The sequence below is a fragment of the Phyllobates terribilis genome, unplaced genomic scaffold (genome assembly GCF_046119375.1).
Source record: "Phyllobates terribilis strain yellow unplaced genomic scaffold, ASM4611937v1 Scaffold_2__4_contigs__length_985480577, whole genome shotgun sequence".
Classification (NCBI taxonomy): domain Eukaryota; kingdom Metazoa; phylum Chordata; class Amphibia; order Anura; family Dendrobatidae; genus Phyllobates; species Phyllobates terribilis.
In genome coordinates this window covers 610,919,061-610,934,695 of record NW_027362762.1, presented here as the reverse complement: position 1 = coordinate 610,934,695, position 15,635 = coordinate 610,919,061, and positions in this window count along the sequence as shown.

The window sequence follows — 15,635 nt, the reverse complement described above, 5'->3', positions numbered from 1 at the left end:
CCAATTGTACCCCGGCTTACCTAATGAGAGCAAGACCTGGTAAGCTGCCTATTGACCTGGATATGGGAGTCCTGACACCTGAGGACACCTCGCCAGAGGCAGACTGGGATACAGAACGGCAGCAGCAGTATCAGAAAGTACAGGAAAGCGTCGAGCGAAGTCTGTCTCAAGCAAGAGAAAGGCAAGAGAAGGCTTATAACCAGTATGCTCCCACTGTTCCCCTGGTACCTGGAGAGCAGGTCTTGAAGAGAAAGAGACGGCTCCACAAGTTGGATGACCAGTGGGAGAAGGACCCGTACACCGTATTGCCATCAAGTCATGAGAACCCAAAAGTATGTATCATCAGTAAGGATGGAGGAGAGACCACAGCTATTGTCTCCAGAGACCACCTGAAGAAGTGTCCCGAGCAGCTGCAAAGCCCTGACGAAGATCAAGAGAACCCTCAACCCGCAGAGGAAAGGGAAGAAATGATCAGTACCATACTCGGAGACTTTCCCCGGTCCTGGACTCAACTCAACAACGTAGTCGTGGTACCCGTCCTCACCTTTCTCCAGCCAGCCCCTCAAGGGCCTACAGAAGAACAGGCAGTGTCAGAAGAGCAGCCGACCAAGGAGGCAGAAGAATCCATACCAGCAGCCCAGGAGAATCAACCCTCTGCTAGTAGTGAGCCTGCCGTGCCCCTAGTAAGCCAACGAGTACGCAGAAGGCTGCCAGGCCTACCCAAAACACCTTCTACACCCTGTAGTGCAGAACCAGATAGTGGGTTACGTAGGTCCACCAGGAGCACTAGAGGACAGATGCCCGCTCGCTGGAGAATCTAAAATGTAATCTGTAAATTGCAAATGTTGAAAAAGGTTTACGTTTTTGTTACCTGGTTACTAATTATGTTTCTCTAGTTACCCTGCAGGTTTATTTGGACTGACAGGTTATGGACGCTGAATAACCGGAACTACATGTAGATAGTTGCACCTTGGTGCAATGTTGTTGTATTATTGTTTATACCCTGTATTTGTGTTTTCTTAAAAATGTGTTTAGTCCCGGAGTACTAAAATTCACTAGGGGGGAATGTGGCACCCCAGGGGTCTGGTTGCCACAGTAATAGAAATATTACGTCTGAGAGCAGGTGGAAGGTTTCTCTGGTCAGGAGCCCTAAGCATGCAACACTTCCTGCCCAGACCTGGGATGGGAGGAATCTGCCCTTATAAACTGGGTCTGGGGCGGGATTAGGGAGTCAGTCAGAGCCTGGAGACAGTTCCAGACACAGAGAGAGTTACAGCTAGGAGCTCTGTAGGAGCTAGGAGCAGAAGACCAGGGGCTGGAAGCTAAGCAGAGATATAGCTCGCCCTGGCAGAAGAAACCAAGTTCCGGACACCAGAGTCTGAGGCTGTGGGGACTGATTTCCACCCAGCAGCAGAAACCAGCCGGCAGGGGATTCCAGGTCCTCTGGCCATAGAAGCCCGGAGGCTCAGTCACAAGGAAGGGACCAGCACCGCCATCCAGGAGCGGAGGCTAACAGAAGGCCCCAAGTCACCAGCCATACGGGTGAGCACCACACGGTATACTCAGGGACATGGGCTACTTCTACACGCTTGCAGCAAGGTAGCCAGAAAGAGTGCAGATAGACGGGGAGGCCTACAACTCCACCTGGCCAGGGGAACTCCTGTTTGCTCGCAGACTGACCAGGCCCCTTATGTTAGCCAATACTCCCGGGAGGGTCTGCCTTAATATCACCAGTAAAGACCCTGAACTGCACTGCAAAGACTCTGAGTCGTTCCTGCTTCATCGCCGCACCAGCACTACTAGTGCTGGGACTCCCGTGCACTATCACCCTCACCATCAACTACACTGCCCTGGGGCTCCACTCTTCCCGTGGGGAGTCACTCTACCTCAGCTGCACACACCATCAGCCCCAGCGGTCTGCCTTGAAGCGACGGTCCGCGCTGACCGCAATCCACGGGTGGCGTAGTCGGACAATTAACCTAAAACCTCCATAAAATACCGCCATCGGCCTGACCACCCTGAGCCACGGGACCGGGTCACCACCACGGATTCTACAATCCCCAGAGACCCGGCTCCGGGTATCCCACACACGTCCACACTAGGCCCAGGGGGCGAGTCACCTAACACTCTGCATGCCACTGAATTTCTAAAATTCCACTAAAATAGTATGTGGCTTTTAGCAAAGTGTATCATGTTTGTGACACCAAAAAATCATTGGTGGACTGTGACTAGAAACAGAAAAAATGTATTTTTTTACTCTGAAAACAGTTGAACTTCACCCCCACTAAAACCACTAGGTGGCTTATAGCAGAGTGTAACACGTCTGCGACACAAAATAAATCTTTGGTGGACTGTGGCTAGCAACAGAAAACAAATATTCGTTTTACTGTTCATAAAGCTGAAATTCATCCACCAAAAAAATAACAAACTGGGCTAACACAGCTTGCAGTATCACATTAGCAAATGAAAAAAAAGTTTTTTGTGCTCTGCACTGACAAGCTCTGCAGATAGCTGAATTTCAACACCACAAAAACAAAAAGTAGCCTACAAGGGCTTGCTTGCTTTATCACTTTAGCAAGTGCAAAAATAGATTTAAGGTCTGCATGGAGCACAGTACAACTGATGCACATCACTGTTCTGAGCCATAGATCCTGCTGTTTGTGTCAGAATCTCAGTAATTGCACAAAAACAAAAGAAAAAGGCTGCAAGGTCGGTTGAACAGGGACACAGCACAGGACTTATCTACACTATCTGACTTCCACAGAAGCACCCATCTATCTAGCTAATATCTCTCATTACACAGGACAGAGCACACTCAGCAGCGTCTATCTCCTTCAGTGACATGAATAAAATGGCGCTGAGGGAACGTGGCCGGTTTTAATATGGAGAGGACATGTGATTTCAGCAGCCAATTGCAGGAGCCCTTGTGTCTGGGACCCTGTGGATGCTTCCTGCGCTCTGGTTGACTAGCCGCACGTTCCTGAATTAAAGTTACCGCCTACAGGAAGAAAAAAAAATTACAAGCGCGCTGCTGATGTGACCTGTTCTGAGCTATCACCAGCCCCCCCCCACTCATCTACCACGTCTCCCCGCTCATCATACACAAGCACTATGCTAGCAAAACTGTAAAAAACGCAGTAGTTGCCCAGCAATCACGTAACCACATAAATTCGCCGAACGTTACCGATTTTCCCGAATTTAACAAATTTTGCTCGCTTTTCCGATCACGAATCCGAATGTGCCACATTCGTGTCGAACTAAACATTTGAGATCAGATTTCGAACATATTCGCTCATCACTAGTAATGACTCTATATAATATATGACTTTCACTTTTTGCATTAAAGAACTGAAATAAATTAACTTTTTGATGATATTTAGTGATGAGCGAGTACCGTAATATTCGTATTCGCTATACTCGTAACAAGTACTTTGTATTAATCACGTATTCGTTCCGAATAGCGAGTACAATGTAAGTCAATGGGAAATGCAAGTAATTTTCTGCTGGACCCTACAAAGAGGTCTGGGGGCTTGAGGAAAAGACTGATATAGATGGGAAAGTGATGAAACAGAATGGGATGAGCCTGGAGAATATGCCTGCATGCATTTCTTGCTCACATATGGTTTCTGGGAATAAGTTTGTCGCAGTATTACGCCACTTTTACAGACACACAAGAACAGCTACCAAACCTAACCTAAATGGCATTTAACAGGCCAAAAAGGTTAAGAAACAGTTTTTCCTGCATAATCACTTGTATATAAGGCTAAATGAACCAGAGAAACCAAAAAAGTATCCCTATTAGCGTTTGTTCACACATACTGTTGTCCCTTTTTTACAATCACCTTTTACAATTGGGAGGGTCCTGACATTTTGAAGGTCCCTCTGTCATCACATCATTTTTAGTTTGCTATTCCCCAGCACTTTACAAGCACAGCTAGAACGCACCAGTAGGTATGTTGATCTTTGACCTGAGAGGCCTCAGGTGGCTCTGTAACATGCGTTTTGGAGGGACAGCTTTTACTTAGACATTTGGGCTGCCCCTCCATCATTGACACTCAGATAGTGGAATACATATTTCATATCAGTTTACAATGTGTCCATTGTAGTGTTGGGCTTGACCCTCCTCCTCCTCTTCCACCACCATGTGATACTGCAGCCCTAAATTCAAATCTTCAGAGGGGCTGCAGTAGGCAGGAAAGCTGAGTTTTTTGAGAACCCTCGTGTGGCCCTGTAACATACATTTTGAAGTGCCCTCCTCTAGAAATTTTGGAGGTCCCTCTTGTGTACAATACATTTGAGAGTGCCCTCACTTATTTATATTGTAGGGCCCTCACTATTATTTAACTCATTTAAGGTCAGAGACTACAGAAAAAATGGCTAAGAGACATGGAGTACTAGAAGGTAGCAGTGAGTGCGGCCTGCGATCCTCAGGTATGGCTGAATTCTGTGAACCGGAAATATAAAGCTGCACTAGTCAACTGGATCACGAGCTCAAATATATCACTTGTACAAGTCAATCGACAAAGGATATATGGTGGCCCCCTCTAGTATGGGTTGGAGAAGCTTCTCCAAATGGCTTAGAGATTTTGATTGTCAATATTCTACAGATTATGTAGCAAGAGAAGACTTCTTGATACTGTACTACTTGGTCCAGTGCAGAATGTGCATCGTATTTCCAAAAATTACTCCTGGTCCTGGGGGCTGTGTCCTAGGTGCAGGAAGATTCCATGACAAGGGCCTCCCTTGACAAACATTATCTATGATGGAGTACTGTACTAGTTGTGGCCCTCAATTCAAGTTTTCAGAGGGCCATCAGTCAGTCATCAACAGTCAGTGTAAATTTCTATTGAATATGTATCCCCTATCTCAGTCACAATGTTGCACGACCTGTGACAAGGGCATCCAATGACAAATATTAGTTTGGTAGGACTACTGTACATTCCAGATTTGTCCACTGCACAATGTGCATAGGGTTTGTGAAAATTAGCCCTATGGGCTGAGTCAAGGTTGACGCAGGAAGCCACCATCCCAACGGCCTCCAATCACAAATAGTAGTTAGGCTGTAGGAATACTGTCCTGATTTGTCCACTGCACAATATGCATAGGATTTGTAAAAATTAGCCCTATGGGCTGTGTCATGGTTGACTCACTATTTTGGCTGTGCCTGTGACAGCTAGCTTGGCTTGTGCCATCAACAACTGAAAATCTGTCAACAAAACCCAAAATGAAAAAAAACCCTGTTGTTAAGGGACGTGGACGTGGTGTTGTCAGTGGTGTGCGAGATGGCACTCAGTCTGTGTCAGGTTAGAAAAAACTGGATGCATCCACTATGTTCCTGGAAAAAGTTCCCGGTCTGGAACGTAAACGTGCGTGGAAGCCAGAAGAGTGAGAGCAGATTCTGTCTTGGATAGCAGACAAGGTCTCTACGCATTCGTCAAGCAGCAACAAATCTTCCACAACCATACAGTCTACTGTGGCTACACAGAAGGCTGGCCCTTCCAATCCTGAAGCTGGTTCTCCTTCCTCCCACCATTATCAGTCACAGGAAACATATGACCCCAAGCTTGGCCACTCTGAGGATCTATTTGATACGTATACTTTGTTTGGTTCTGGCCTATCACCGTGCAGCATTGAAGAGGGACAAGAAGATGTGGCGTGCATTGATGCTCAAGTATTTGAGGACCTACGGCCAGAAGAAAGCCACTTGGAGGAACGTCATTTACTGTCTCCAGAGGTGGAGGCTGATGATGATGAGACACAGTTGCCATCAGGTCAGCCTACAATGTCAACTGGGAAGGAGGATGAGATGGAAGACGAGGTGGTCGATGATGAGTTCACTGATCCGACCTGGACCGTTGGCACTCATAGCCATGACAGCAACACAGAGGAAGATGGATATGTAGCACCAACACAGGCACAAAGGTGTCATGGTTTGCCCAGAGTGAGAACTGGGTCAACTGTTCCCAAGAGCACACCCGCTGTGCGCCAAGTCAGGGATAGGGGGCATTCAGCTGCTGTGTGGAATTTTTTTTCTGAAAGTCCTTCAGAGAAAAACATTGTTGTCTGTAGCATCTGCCATACCAAGTTGAGAAGAGGCCATGGCAAAGGCAACCTGAGCACCACCAGTATGAAAAACCACATGGCAGCCAAGCACCCCAGTAGCTGGGCAGAACACCAGGGTACCAAATCTGCGTCTGCGGGTCAAACCAATTATAATAATAATACTCTTTCTTTATATAGCGCCAAGCTATTCCGCAGCGCTTTACAATTCAGAGGTTCATATTCAACAGTCATAAGTAACATAGCTAAAGATAATACAATAATTAAAGCAAAAATAATGACGACCCAGCTCGTAAGAGCTTACGATCTACAATGAGGTGCGGGTGACACAAAGGACAGGGGCTTATTTACAATGATGGTCCAGCCATCTTGAGGGAATGATGGATAGATAAAGGCTGCATGAGCTCATCACCAGCCAGTGTCTGTAGTGCTTTTAAGTTCAGTGGAGACTTATGCCATGTCGCCTGGGCTATGTCCTTCAAAATCTTCTGTTCAAGAAACAGGCGCTCATACCTCCTGACCACAAGCTGCGGTTGCTCACACACAACAAACATCAACCACATCCACTTCCTTGTGCCAGCAAAACGTCCAATTGTCCGTACCGGAGGGCTTGGAAAGAAAACATAAATACCCAGCCACGCACTCACAGGCACAAATACTAAACTCACAGATTGCCAAATTGCTAGCTGTGGAGATGTTGTCGTTTAGGCTTGTGGGAGCACAGTCTTCCGTGATCTCTTGGCTGTGGCTGCCCCACGATACAGTGTTCCCAGCCGCCACTATTTTGCCCGGTGTGCTGTCCCTGCGCTACACAAGCACATTTTAAACAATCTGAACCGTGCTCTCACCAACACCGTAACCTGGAAGCTCCACCTAACAGACACCCGGACAAATTGTTGTGTACAGGGACGATACATTTCTGTCATGACACACTGGGGGAACCTGGTGGAGGGTGGGATAAAGGCGCAAACTGGAACATTACACATCCCACCCACGCTAAGAATAGCCCAACTTCTGTCAGAGTTTCCATCTCTTCATATTCTACTTCCTCTCTCCCTTTCTTCTGCTCCTCATCCTCTGCTGAATTACTCTCCCCATCACTGCCAAGCTGGGACCTGTGCAGCAGCGCATCGGCAAAGTGGCAAGACGCTTTTCAGAAGCTGATCTGTTTAAGTCAGAAAGCACACACTGCAACAGAGCTGTGGCAAGCTTTAAAACAACAGACCAATCAGTGGCTTTCCCCGCTGCATCTTCAACCCGGTCTGGTCGTCTGTGATAATGGGCGTAACCTGGTGGCGGCTTTAAAGATCGGCAAGCTGGTAAACGTGCCATGCATGGCTCACGTGCTGAACCTAGTTGTTTAGAGATTTCTGAAAACTTTCCGTGACTTGCCGTACCTACTTGAGAAGGTGTGCCGTATTAGCACCCATTTCCACCATTCCTCTACTGCTTTTGCTGCTTTTACAGCGCTGCAAATGCGCTTGAATTTGTCAAGTCACCGACTCATTTGCCACCTGCCCACATGGTGGAACTCCACCTATCATATGTTGGTGAGGATTAGTGAACAGCAGAGGGCAGTAGCTGAATACCAGCTTCAGCATGGGGGTCAGACTGAAAGTCAGCCACCACACATAACAACTGTCAAGTGGGTGTGGATCGCTGACATTCGTGAGGTTCTTGAGAACTTTGAGTACTGCACCAACCTTGTGAGAGGTGATCAGGCTATTATCAGTGTAACCATCCTGCTGTTGTGTCTCTTGAAACAATCTCTGCATAATCTCTAAGAGGAAGCTTTGAGTGCCCAGCATGTTGGTATGGAGCCAGATTTCCCAATGGGTGATACTACCCAGCCTAGCCAATATTCTGAGGCATCATTGGGTGATGAGGAGGGAGAGGACTTTTTTTTCTGTGCTACCGAGTGCACTCATAATGCTACAGAGGGGACACCCTACCCAAGCTTCATGTCTATCCAGCCTGGATGGGCTGGAGAGGAGGAGGTGAAGGAGGAGTAGGCGAGTCAGCGTGAGGAGAGGATGTGGACTGTTTCTACTGCTGGGGACACAGAACATTTGCCTTTTTGCAGCTTGGCCCACATGGAACCGTTCATGTGTAAGTGTCTGTGGCAAGACCCTCGCGTGTCCAACAGTAATAATGATAATAATTTTTATTTATATAGTGCCAACATATTCCACAGCACTTTACAATTAAGCGGAGACATGTACATACAATATATTCAGTTTAAACAGTTACATTAGGAGTGAGGTCCCTGCTAGCAAGCTTACATTCAAGAAAGCAATGGGTGGACACAATAGGTGAAAAGTGCTTGTTATTTCAGGTCAGGCAATTATAACAAGTAGGGATTTTCATATAAAATTGCATGTGTAGCGCCCCGAGGGTTCGGTCGCTACAGGGGTATTGCACCTCAACCAGAGGTGTGATATCCCACTCCCGGGTAAGGATGTTGTGTGGACCGGGACTCAGTTGGCTGCATGCATTACATACACCCCATTTCCGGGGGACAGCTCAACGGTGCTCCCATTAGTACAGTAATGCAGGCACGACAGAACATGTCCCTGGCTGGAGTGGGGAGGGGAGAGGAAAACCCAGTGATGTAGGAGCAGGAGGGGACGGTTTCTGGGCATAGGTAGGAGCCCATTGGTTGCAAGTCACCTGGGCTCATACACAGAGAGGGAGATATATAAGGTGGGCACCATCTTAGATCAGTGTTCAGTCTGAGAGAGGAAGTGACAGAGCAGGGCCTCTGTGGAGCTCTGCTCCGGAGGTGGGCCTAGCCTGTGAGGCCCAGCCAGCACTGAAAGAGAAGAAGTCAGTGCAGAGAGTTGGAGAAGAGAAGGAGTTCAGCCAGAGAGGGCTGACAGGGAGCTGTGGCTCAGTCTGGGCCCAGCTCCATGAGGCAGGCCTGGAGTGGAGGCCAGAGCCAGAGGAGAGGAAAGGAAACAGAAATGAACAGAAAGGAAAGTAAGATGGAACAGAACACCAAGAGAGGCCCAGAGACACGAAGGCAGAAGGAACCCTAAGGAGATTGCAGGTGATGGGTTGGCAGAACAGGGTACCGGATCCCAAGTTGGTGGAGGCGACTAATCCTCAGCCAAGGACCGGCGGTCGCGATCATTTACTGGTGCGACCCCTCACAACACCTACTAGAAAGGCACACCACATAGGGTCAGGGAAGTGGACACCCAGCCTCCCAAGAGAAGACCCGAGGCAGCTGGACAGAAGTAGTGTCACTGGTGGGGCACGGCTGACGAAAGGATAGAAGGGAGTCCTGTGCCACACTCCGGAATTACCTGGGGGTTGATCGAGCCCACTGCCTGGTGGACGCAGCACGGCTCGGGCGGTCCTATCTGTGCACAAGTGACCTGGATGAGAACTGTGAGTAAAGAACTTGAACTGCAACACCTTGTCTCTGTGCTTTCTCACCGCATACAGCACTACTAGTACTGGGATGCCCGCACCATCACCACCACCATCATCACCCTACACTGCCCTGAGGCTATACTCCTCCCGTGGGGAGCTGTACTACACTCTGCTGCACCCACAACACCAGCCTCAGCGGTCTGCTCTGCAGCGGCGGTTTATCCTGACCGCAATCCACGGGTGGCGTAGTCGGACATTAAACCATAAAAACCCCATAAATAGACTGCCACTGGTTTGACCACCCTGAGCCACGGGACCGGGTCATCGCCACGGAGACTACAACCCCCAGCAAAAGGGCCCGGTTCCGGGTTCCCCACGCGGCCCAAGGGGCGCTTCACATGTTCCGGTCATCAGCCAGTATGTTTAAGTGCAATAATCAAGTATCGAGTGTAGTTATCATGTGCATGGAGGGTGTGGAGACAAATGAATAGTAGGGTGCAGATTCAGAATAATATTTAGAAGGAGGGAATAGGGGAAAGTTAGTTTACTGAGTAGTTGAGGTGGTAGGCTTGTTTAAAGAGATGGTTTTTTTTTAGTGCGCTTGAAGACGTGGTGGCTAGGCATCAGTCAGATATTTTGGGGTAGAGCATTCCAGAGAACTGGTCGAGCACGAGAGAAGTCTTGGAGACGGAGGTGTGAGGTTCGGATTATGGGGGATGTTAATCTTGCGTCAGTTGTAGAACGGAGGGCACGTGTAGGGCGATAGAGATGAGAGAGGACATTTAAGGCGTGCAGAACTGAGGAGAGCTTTGTGGGTGAGAGTGATGAGTTTATATTGGACCCTGTAGCAAATGGCAACCAGTGTAATAACAGTGTAATAAGATGGAGGCATCGGTGAAGCAGCTGGACAGAAATACGACCCTGGTGGCCGCATTCAGGACGGATTGAAGTGAAGAAAGTTTGGTAAGAGGGAGACCGATCAAAAGAGAGTTGCAGTAGTCCAGACGAGAGTGAATAATAGGGATAGTAAGAGTTTTAGCAGTTTCAAAGGTGAGAAAAGATCGGATTCTGGAGATGTTTTTAAGGTACAGGTGACAAGAGCGACCTATACTGGTTGGCCACCTTTCTCGATCCACGGTACAAGGAGAAATTTCCTTCTCTCCTTTTGGAGTCAACAAAGAGTTTTACAATTGAATTGTTCAAGAGGGCAGTTGTAGATCAGTTGCTGAAAACATCACCCTCAGACAATGCTGGTGGCAGAGGTACCGGCTCTTTTCAACACCAAGGGATAATGGGGAGAGACATGAACACCAGCTCCAACAGAGGTGGAGGGAAAATGTGCACAAATTGGGCAATTTTCAATAGACCAGCGCAACAGTAAAGGCTATCTGTGCCTGTAACAATGCCAAGGAGGGATAAGTTGCAGAACATGGTCAAGGGGTACTTAAGTGACCATACGTGCGTCCTTTCTGATGCTTCAGTTCCCTTTAATTATTGGATGTCTAAGCTGAAGACTTGGCCTGAACTCTCCTTATATGCCTTGGAGATGCTGGCCTGCACGGCTTCTAGAGTGGTGTCTGAGTGTGTTTTCAGTTCCGCTGGGGCAATCATCACTGATAGGCGCACACGCTTCTCCATGGAAAATGAAGACAGACTTAATCTGATTAAATTCAACAAGGACTGGATATCTCCACAGTTTGTAATCCCTCCAGATAAGAGCAAGCCAACCTAAATTCACCAAAACTGCAGATTCATGCTACCGCTGTTAACGTCACCACCTTCCCATCAGAACCCGTTTCCTTCCTGCGTCAACCATGACTCAGCCCATAGGGCTAATTTTTACAAACTCTATGCACATTGTGCAGTGGACAAACCAGGACAGTATTCCTACTCCAGCCTAACTACTATTTGTGACTGGAGACCCTTGGGATAGTGGCTTCATGTGTCAACCATGACTCTGCCCATAGGGCTAATTTTTACAAACCCTATGCAGATTGTGCAGTGGACAAACCAGGACAGTATTCCTACTCTAGCCTAAATACTATTTGTGATTGATGCCCCTTGGGATGGTGGCTTCCAAAATAGTGGGTAAAATGGCCTGGTGCTAGTTTGTAGCAGGCAGTAGGAACTACTGCTTTGTGCAGGGCAATCAAAGATTTTTTATGTACACTAATATGGACAGAAGGCAGGCTCTGCAGCGGGGAAAATAGACCAGTGCTAAAAAAAAAAAAGAAAAAAAGACAGCACACAATGCTAATTCTGTGTGTGCAGGAAAAATATTGCTTTGCCTCTGACAAGAGCTGCTTTAAGATGGACACTGGAAGAACACTTTATCCTCTCCCTACCTAATACACAAGCTCTCCCCTGAACTCTGACTTTATTGTGAGTCTTCAGCTCTGAAAAGAGCTATTTTTTGGTGGTATTATAGAGCTAGTGAGCGGCTCCTTTAAACACAGAACTAGTACACACTGCAGGTAGCCCTTACAAGGGCTTTTGTGTGAACAAGAGGCCTAAACACTCTCCCTAGCAGCTCAGCCATCTCTCCCTATGCTTATAGAACGCAGGCTCCAGACGCCATGTGCACAAAATGGCGGCGGCAGGGCTTAAATAGACCCTATGACGCTGGGCGGCCAGCCAATCACAGTAATGCTACAATCAAGATGTCTGCGGCACTACTCTGATTGGTTAAGAAGCCCAGCATGTTTAGTGGCTGCAAAGAAGGCGCCAAAACTGCAGGGCGGGACATCCGAATATAGCGAAGCGGGTACAAAAATACTTGCCGAATAACGATAAACCCGAATACTGTACTATTCGTGCAAATAGTAATAAATACACTCGCTCATCACTAATGATATTCTAATTTTGTGAGAAGCACCTGTATATAATTATTATTATTAATTATTAATTATTATTTTAGCACCATTTATTCCATGGCGCTTTACATATGAAAGGGGTATGTATACATGGCAAAAACAATTACAATTACAATAATCTTGAGCAATACAAATCAATGACTGGTACCGAAGGAGAGAGGACCCTGCCCGTGAGGGTTCACAATCTACAAGGGTTACCAGGGATAGTGGTTGCCAACAGAAGGTCCTACTACCAAGCGACAGGTGAAGGAACAGCACGACACATAAGCTAGGCCCAATTGCAGGCTGGCCAGGAGCATACAGAGAGGCAGACATGGACCAGAAGGCCTTATACCCGCTCACTGGGGAGAAGTCCTGAAGTGCACCCATCCTACTGAGTACCCTGGACCGTACCTGACATCCACACCAGTAAAGGTATTGAAGCGAATCCCCTGTCTCTGTCAGTTACTCCTGCTGCGCCATTCCGCCTGCACTACTGGTCCCAGCATCACCACCCACCATCAAACTCTACCCTGCCCTGAGGCCCGCTCCACCTGTGGGGAGCCGTTCCATCCCAGCTGCCTTATCAACTGCCTCAGAGGTCTGCAGCAGCGCTGGTACAAATTACCAGAAACCACAGGTGGCGTCACGATCGAACTATAAACCCCATATAAACTTTCCCCTCTTTTAGTTGACTGCCCTGGGCCATGAACCGGGCCAGCCACTGTGACATATCCATTTTCCCCAGCATCTATCGGCCCGGACTCCGAGTACCCCATTGCCCTGGGGGCGCGACAACTTCTGGCGTCACGAACAGGATGGCGTGCCCGTTGCCACCGGGTACTGTGCGCCTTAAAAGACTGTAACAATTACCGTGGTGAAGATTTCCTGCCATTCCTGAGGTTTTCCGCCATTATCCGTCATTTTCCTGTTGCCTCGCGGGAAGAAGAGGGGCGTAACCGCGGGAATCGGAGAGGCGTGATTGCTGGAAGCGCGGGAAGCTCAAGCCCCACCTCGCACTCTGACGCAGCATTAGGAAGCATCAGGTCCTGGAAAGAGACCGTCGTCTGCGGAGCTGCGGCCTACCCGATTAAAGAAACAGGAGGTAGGCTACAGTTCACTAGGGGGGCGCAATCATGGCCGACGACCAGCGAGACGCCGGACCAGCGGATAACGCTCTCAATGCTCAACTTGCGCCCGGTGCTGCACAGGCCGGAGCGGCCGCCCCACCAGCAGGGGTCGTGACTCCGTTGATACCCATGGCCCTGCCGTATATCCCTGGAGCAAAATGGCTTCCCCAGTATGATGGCAAACCAAACACCCTGTCTGTATTCAAAAGTAAAATATGTGGTGTACTGCATATGTACTCATTGACTGGTAAACAGAGAGCCGCTGTTGTGCTGGGACAATTGACTGGTGCCGCAGAGCGGGAAGTTGAAACCTGGCCAGCCGCAGACCAGGAATCATTATCCATTATCTTTAAGAGACTGCAAACTGTCTTTGAAAACTGCACTGAGACAGATCTTCGGATGAGGTTCTACCACTGTACCCAGAAACCTGAGGACAGTATCCGGGACTATGTCTGGCGTCTACAAGAGGCACTGCGGGCCCTGAAACAGGTTAGTCCAGCCAGCATACATGATGAGGACAAAATGCTGACAGAACAATTCATCCGGGGGTTAAGGTCCCAGGAGGAGAGCAGAACTGTACGGTGGTGGGCCTTAGATGATCCAAATGCCCCCTTTGACACCCTGAAGGACATGACTATTAAGGGCCTTCAGCCCCTGGAAACATCAGGGATTGTTGTCCAGCGTTACCAGGGTGAGGCCACCCCAGTGCCCACAGCACCCACTGCTCCTTCATTAACGGATGAAACAAAGATGCAAACAGTGCCCCCTAGCGAGCTGGACAGCCTGCGCTCTGAAGTGCGTCAGCTAAGTAAAACCCTGGCCACTCTCCTGAGCACCCTGCAGCTACAGACAGAGCCCGAGCCGGAAGGAAGGATCCTACTCGTCGACAGGATGAGGATGTTCCCTGGATGAGGAGAAGAAGGAGGACAATGCCACCCCGTATGAGGACAACGCCACCCCGTGGGAGGACCAACGACCAACGTCGCCCTCCAGGAGATTTCATCTGCTACCGTTGCCACAAGGCAGGCCACACTGTGCGGAACTGTCCTTTAAATGGGCAAACCCTGGGGGCGAGGGCCGACACCCAGGTGTAAATCAACCAGGCCCATCAAGCTGGTACGACCGCTTCGTAGGAGGAAGGTCTTTCCTGTCCATCGTGCTGGATGGCATAGCAACACCTGCGTTACTGGACACCGGCTCACAGGTAACCATCATACCTGGTGTCCTCTACAAAAGGTACTGGTCCATAGATGAACTCCACCCGCCAGCCCCAAACCTCTCTGTGTATGCCTCTAACGGCCTTCCTCTTAACCTAGTAGGGGTTAAGGATGTGACAGTGAAGGTGGGGAGAGCGGAACTAAGGGACCAAGGACTGATTGTAGTGGAATCTAACCCTGGTGATACAGACTTGTATTTGATACTTGGTTCAAATGTTGTTGGTAACTGTTTGGGAGAAGTGTTGTTTTTGCTCCAACAGATTGCTGACACTGCCAAACCAGGGCAGAGGAAGGTGCTCCAGAGAGAGATTCAAGCCCTCCTGTACCAGCAACAGGTAAAGCTAACAGGTGGTGAGATTGGTAATGTACAGGTGACAGACCCGATACCCATTGTGATTCCCCCAATGAGTGAGATGCTGATTTAGTGTAGGGCAGCAATAGGTCTCAAGGGACAGAACTACCAGGCGGTAGTGGAGCCCATTTGCTCAGAGCACAGAACTACACTCCTAACTGCTCGAGGGGTAGTTGACGTACGCAATGGGAGGGTGCCCGTACGACTCCTAAATTGTGGGGAGGAGGAAGTCAAATTGCCAAGGTATGCCACTGTTGCCAGATTGTATACTGTGAATGATGATGTCATACACACAGTGGAATCCTTGACCCCACCAGATACCATGGAGGACAATGACTCCGAAGCTCAGCTGGAGGATTGGTGTCAACAGCTCCATGTTGGGACTGACGCCACTCCTGTCCATCAGAAACACAGTGTTTACAGAGTGGTTCAGGAATATGAACAAGTGTTTAGTAAACACCCACTTGACTTTGGGAGGGTTAAAGGGGTACAACACCACATACCCACCGGTAATCGTCCACCCATTAAGGAGCATTACCGACCCATACCACCAGCACATTATCAGAAAGCCAAGGAAATGTGTGATATGAAAAAGGCAGGGATTAGTAAGGGATAGCTGTAGCCCTTGGGCAGCTCCCCTGGTCCT